At 39.6% G+C, this 6000-nt stretch overlaps 1 protein-coding gene across 2 annotated transcripts in view; it reads left to right on the top strand.

Annotated features, from left to right (window-relative positions):
• The first annotated feature begins 1842 nt into the window (after positions 1–1842).
• LRFN5 (leucine rich repeat and fibronectin type III domain containing 5) overlaps positions 1843–6000 on the top strand; it is a 175425-nt gene continuing 171267 nt past the window's right edge. For both annotated transcript variants that reach the window (XM_075193440.1, XM_075193438.1), the window contains exon 1: positions 1843–4126. The gene's annotated coding sequence lies outside the window, so the exon portion shown is untranslated. The remainder of the gene's footprint in view (positions 4127–6000) is intronic.

Here is a 6000-nt window from a genome sequence, read left to right as displayed (position 1 = left end):
AGTTGGGGTAGGGCATGTCCTAGATCAACTTTAAATTTCAGTGTAAAAATAAAGCTATCAGGAATTTGTGTGCTACATGAAAAATCAGCCAGTATTTAACTTATGTGCAAAATAATAAACTAATTTGCACCCCTTGCATTGTAACATGGTTTTGTCCTTGAGAAATCTTCCTCATTTTTTTGCCTTACTTTCCTTAATTAATCAGGTCCAGTGACCATTTCACTGCAACACCTTTAAAAAGAAGGTACCTTATGACTCAATTCTGAACACAACAAAGTTAAACAGCAATAAATATATAGAAACTAAATCAACAAAATAAAGATTCAACTCTGATCATTGATTTATAGAACAATATGGCACAACAATAAGTTATTGATAATGTTTAGACAACCTGTGGTTCCCCAACTGGTATTGAACTACATGATTTAGCATAGAAAGGCATGTTGGAGTTTGTAGTTCCACAGCAACTGGAAAGCCACAAATGGCCTACTTTTGTATTAGATGAACACTCTAGCATTACCTCTGCAATTACAGAAATCATATAATAAACTGCAGACAATAATGTTGTGGAGCCAAGTATGATTCTGGTGCCACTTACATCTGTAGGAGAAGTATAAAAGTGCAGCCATTTAAGGATATTTGCTCTTATCAGTGTAACTTTAACTAGACCAATTAAATCCGATTTCACATTGTTGACATGTGTTAGAACACATTTGCAACTATGATATGTTAATAACCCATATCAAAGTGGGTGGAAATACTAAAGGATGCAAAGTGAGTGATGCAATTAATCTTAGAGTGTCTATTAGACAGCTGTTTTCAAAAGCCAGACAACAGTCTAATATACCTAGAGCCACAAAGTAACAAGTTCAAAAGTAAAATTAAACATGACTCGCAATCTCGGCTTACCAGCAGACTGGCATTTAAAGCTACTTTTTATCACAATAAACAAATACGGTACTAAAAAATGCAAACATCAATGACATAATTTATGGGGGGAAAATCTCATATAATACCTAAACAGACTCTATTGCATATCAATGCAGTAAAACCATAAATCTACCCATACACTGGAAACTTGTGTTTACATGTTTGTATGCTTTCACAGAACAATGTGTTTGCAAAGTAAAAGGAATGACAACCTGCACCATAGTTCACAAAATATACAATTATACTTCCAAGTCTAGCCCAAATTTGACAAAGCATAAACATGTAGCCACTTTCATAGATAAATATAAGAAATGAGTCAATATGTAGGTATATACATACAGGATTTTTAAAGGGAAAACATGATATCCTACCATGAGTTGTCAGATGTCTCTAAAACAAAGCACTTAGATGATATTAAAAAAAAAAAAACAATTCCTTTGGTTAAGAGGTTGTAGAAAAGAGGAGAAAAAATAATATTCCTCCACCTGCAGCTGCTGATCCATCCACTACATAGAAAAAAAAGGATAGATGCATTTTCAGCAAACACAAAAAATAAAGTTGGATCAAAGACGTCTGAAGTGCAGACCCAATGAGCATCCTTCCTTTTACATAGGATTTCAGAGTTCATGGGAGTCTAGTCTAATTGTCTCTGTAAGTGGCACAGTAGTCTAGGTGCACTGTTCGCTAGGAAGGAGGTTGGATACATGCATATAAGAGCACTCACTGCTTGTCATCCAAATACATACTGTATGTTACATTTTTCTCCACTGCCCTTTTTTCCTTCACTATGCACCAGTGCACACTTTTTTTTTCTGATTGGCTCCCTACCTAGGCATTAGCCCCGCCTGAGTAAGTCATCCGTGCGCACTGGTGCAGAGCTCAAGCCCGGCTGGCACAGGTGTTGTGTGACTTGCAAGGACTACGACTGGGTCAACGTGGTGCGCTCAGCATTGATTCTTTCTGCATTCATCTGCAAAGCGATGTTCCCAGTCGCCACCTTATTTTTATCTGCACACTAAGTTTTGGAATTGCCGCTTTTATTATGTGCTTCAGTAAATACCCTGATAATTCAGTTCAGCCAGGTGTTCTATTCTGCTCTCCCAGTCACTTTATGCTGACGCTTCCCCTGTGGCATTTTCCATGATTTTGTTTTCAACTTTGGAGACCCTTTGTTGCAGTTTGCACTTGGCGGTGTATATTCAGCTACACCAGGGAACCCTCTGATTTTTTTTGGAAGCTTGGCATTATACCGTGCGCATATAACATCAAGTGGACTCTACAATGTCCCAATATGTGATTATATACATCAAGAAGTGATTAAAAGTTTCCTACTGCGACAATTTGTATTTGGATGCAAAACGGATCAATAGACATTATCTAGACACTTAAGCATGCATCACCTCTATAGGTGTATTCAATTAATTGCAAACATAGGATGCATACGGGAATCTGCTACCCTCCCCATCTGCACCCTGAAGTTTTTGCATTGACAATCCAGCAATGGCATTGATTTATCAATGTGATTATTGGCCCATAATCCACATGTTGCTAAAGAGGTAAAAAAAAATATAAAAAAAAACGTTTGGAGATAGTCCCCCCTTTTTTTTTTTCCTCCCGGGGACTTGAGACACGTATGTGGCATTCAATCACTTTTAGGATTAACTCAGCGTGGAGGCTGTACTGGGGGAAGTACTAGGTGCAGCGGTGCAATTCTGCCTGCTGAGATCTGATCTGACTTTCCCATCTCAGCCACTTGATCGCTCTCACTGCAGAGACGTTGGCTGAGCCTTGCAGAGGAGGTTTTTTTTGCCTAATGCAGAGTGAAGCGCTCCCTCAATGCGCAGACATGGCTTTGTTACCGCTGAATGAGGGGGACCCACAGACCCGCATCCTACCCCAAGGGCTGCCGGAGCCTTGTGTGCAAGACTGACTTGCTCTGTCTACAGCATGTGTGTGTTGTTTTGCCGAGGCAGGGGGTGGAGGTCGGATGAGCTGCCTATGGGAAACGGATTTCTGCGTTTTATCCTCGACAAGTGGATCTGTCTCTGTGTCTAGTGGTGTCAGATCCTGGGAGAACAGCGGTGACTGGAATCTGATTCTGACAATTGCAGCCTTTAATTCTCCTCCCCAACATACATAGGAGAAGAGAGTGGTGGAATCGGGAGGGCTGGAAGCAGCTGGGATTGAACCTGCTGTTGACCTTCAGCACCTTGGACAGCGACATGGATAAGCGCATTGAATAGTGATCTGGGATCAGCACGTTGCACAGTGATCTGGATCAGTACCTTGAGCAAGGATCTAGCACAATAGGGATCGAGATCGTCACCCTCCCACAACAAAAAAAAAATCTGGATCAGAACCTCGGACAAGAATCTGGTTCAGCACCTTGGACGGGGGATCCGATTCAGCACCTCGCACAAACGCATCTGTCTCAGCAATCTCTACAGCATTCCGGGCGATTTCCAAGTTCCCATAATCTGATTCAGTACTGCTAATTGCATAAAGCAGATAACAAGCCCAGGATTACAAGTGCAAAACACCTAGGCTCAATGAATGGCTGCTAGTCCAGTGGGTGCTGTACTGGGCATGGGCATTTTGTTGCTTAACAAGGAAGCTTGCATTGAAGGAAGGGTTTAAGGATTAACCTGGATCAGGTACATTGCAAGGTCAAAGCCCAATCTTTTACCTATATACCGCCCACCACAGTCTCTGGGAAAAGTTAATTGTCTCTCTTGGATTTACTTCTGGATGGTGAGCCCTGAACGCCTTCTAAACTGTTGTTGTTGTTGCTTAATTATACATTATTATTATGTGTCATCCAGACCAAGTTGTTGGATTTGACCAGGTTGCGGGCTAAAGGTGTTTTGTCATGTGAACGAGCATACATACACAGGGTGTTCCCTGCCTTCATGTCTGTGTCGGGGATGGGTGTACCAACAGATTCTCATTGCAATTGCCCTCTTCCCCCTACGATTTCCACCAGACGTCGGTTTTAATGGAGCATTCTATTTGGATTACTTATAGTGAAAAATCAAGGCTAGAATTCTAGAATGCCAACGCTGGGTAATGGCAAAGGGCACCAAAGTTACCGGAAAACAATTGGCAAGGCTGTGAGATTCTCCCTAAGGCACCGTGTTATCATTTTATCTGCAGGTAAAAAGTCCGACTGCAATCGTCTTTACTCCAGAGGCGGCAGGTAAACACAAAGCTTAATCCTTCTATAAAATTTTTTGTTGTGATCTTGTGTCTTATGCCTGAGCTGCATTGCAGACTGCTTTACTTATTAATGCTTTTTCGCATTTGTTAGAGTGAGCTGAAATACCCAAGGGTTCCCGTTGTATGATGTACTAGTAGAATAATTTCTATTAAATGGAAAATAAATCTATACTCGGGCACTTAATCTATCCTTGGAATGGGAGATCAGTTACAAAGCTTCCTGGACTCTGGAAACCAAGTATCTAGCTGCAAAATACAAATCTGCTTTTGTAGAAAATCTGTTGTATTTTAATGTACATATTAGAAAAATAACAATATTAATGCAGTGCAATCCATGCTAGAGAATATGTTAAGGGGGGCATTTTCTTTCTGAAAACCCTATAGCACAATTTGGGTGGTGATCTATAGACTTGTATTGACCCACCACCTACACATATAGGGAATCATTGAGTCCACCATATTTTAAGCATCAACTAGCACTTATTGCCACTTTTAATGGAATGCATATGTGATTGCTCCAGTTATGTAATACAAGCAGATGACTTGGGGGTATCTGTGAAACCTTCAGCTATTGTACAGCACTATTGCATGTTTTTCTCATGGAATTGAGGTTGAGACTGTGTTGACTGACATAATCAAATAATCCATTTCATGTCTCTGAGATATATAATGGATAGCTCCCCAAGACAGCACGTTGGATATATTTTTATTTTTAATAGGCTAAAGTAAAGAAGATAATGCACTTGCCTTACAAAATGGATTCATCAATGTTTCATGTTTATGGAGAAGAACAGGTTAATAATTCAGAGGCATTATGCTTTATTTGTCTGGGTGTTTCACAGTAGTCAGATATTTAATATCCTCCCCCCCCCCCCTCGCTCTCTTGGCCTTGCACTCTTTCAGTCTACACTTTCCACGGCAGGGGAAAAACTGGGTGATTTTCTTTAATTTACAAGCAGCTGTTGGGGACAAAAAAAAAATTGTCTTTTTCATTTTCTTTAGTGGCTTGGTGCATTTTCACATATTTCCATGTGATGGCATGTTTTGGCAGTTGGATGTAGGAATGGAATGAGGCTATGCTGTTTCCAATTTTCGCAGGCTGGGGGTGCCAGTGGGCAACTTTTAAGGCTTCCCTGTACCTCTAAGCATTAACCTCTGATTTGCCAAGGGGGTAACACATGGTGGTGGAGAAAAATAACATTGGGGGTTGTTTTTTGCTCTTAAAATGCTGGTCTTCTTGAGCTATGATAGTCTTTATACTCTTGGCATCTCCTTTCAATAAATCTATCCTTGAGATATTCATTTTTTATTATTTTGTTTACTTGTTTTCCTGCTATTATGTCTGATATTGTAATGTTTGTTTGTTTTTTGGTTGTTTTTAATCTTCCTGAGTTTATTCCATAGTTCTATGTATTTGCCAGTGCACACAGTTTTATATAAGCCTTAGCCAGCAAGTTATAGGCTATAATTGAAGGGTGTGAACAACCCAGTTTTTAGGAAGCAACTCACAAATTATCACATTCACCAGCAGTTTTCTGACTGTAAATTCCAATATCAATGAAATGTAACTAGAGAAATAAAACGTAGCCTTTAGAACACATAATGAATGAATGTAATCTATTTTTGTTCTTAATTTGTGCTTTGTGCTTTGTGTATGTTGTAGCTAAAATATAAGGCAAACTAAAAATAAACTCTATTTTCCTTTTAGAATTTTACCAAGTGGCCTGAATACTGGAATCATGCCAGACACGTTGACTCTCACTTTATTTATTCTAAGTGAGGGAATGTAGAACTGTAGATACATACATATATATTAAGAACAGGACAATCCTTATCTAATGGATAGGGAATATA

This window comes from Mixophyes fleayi, chromosome 12 (genome assembly GCF_038048845.1).
Source record: "Mixophyes fleayi isolate aMixFle1 chromosome 12, aMixFle1.hap1, whole genome shotgun sequence".
Lineage (NCBI taxonomy): Eukaryota > Metazoa > Chordata > Amphibia > Anura > Limnodynastidae > Mixophyes > Mixophyes fleayi.
Note: the sequence above shows the minus strand (reverse complement) of the source record. Positions and strands in the feature narration are given on the sequence as shown.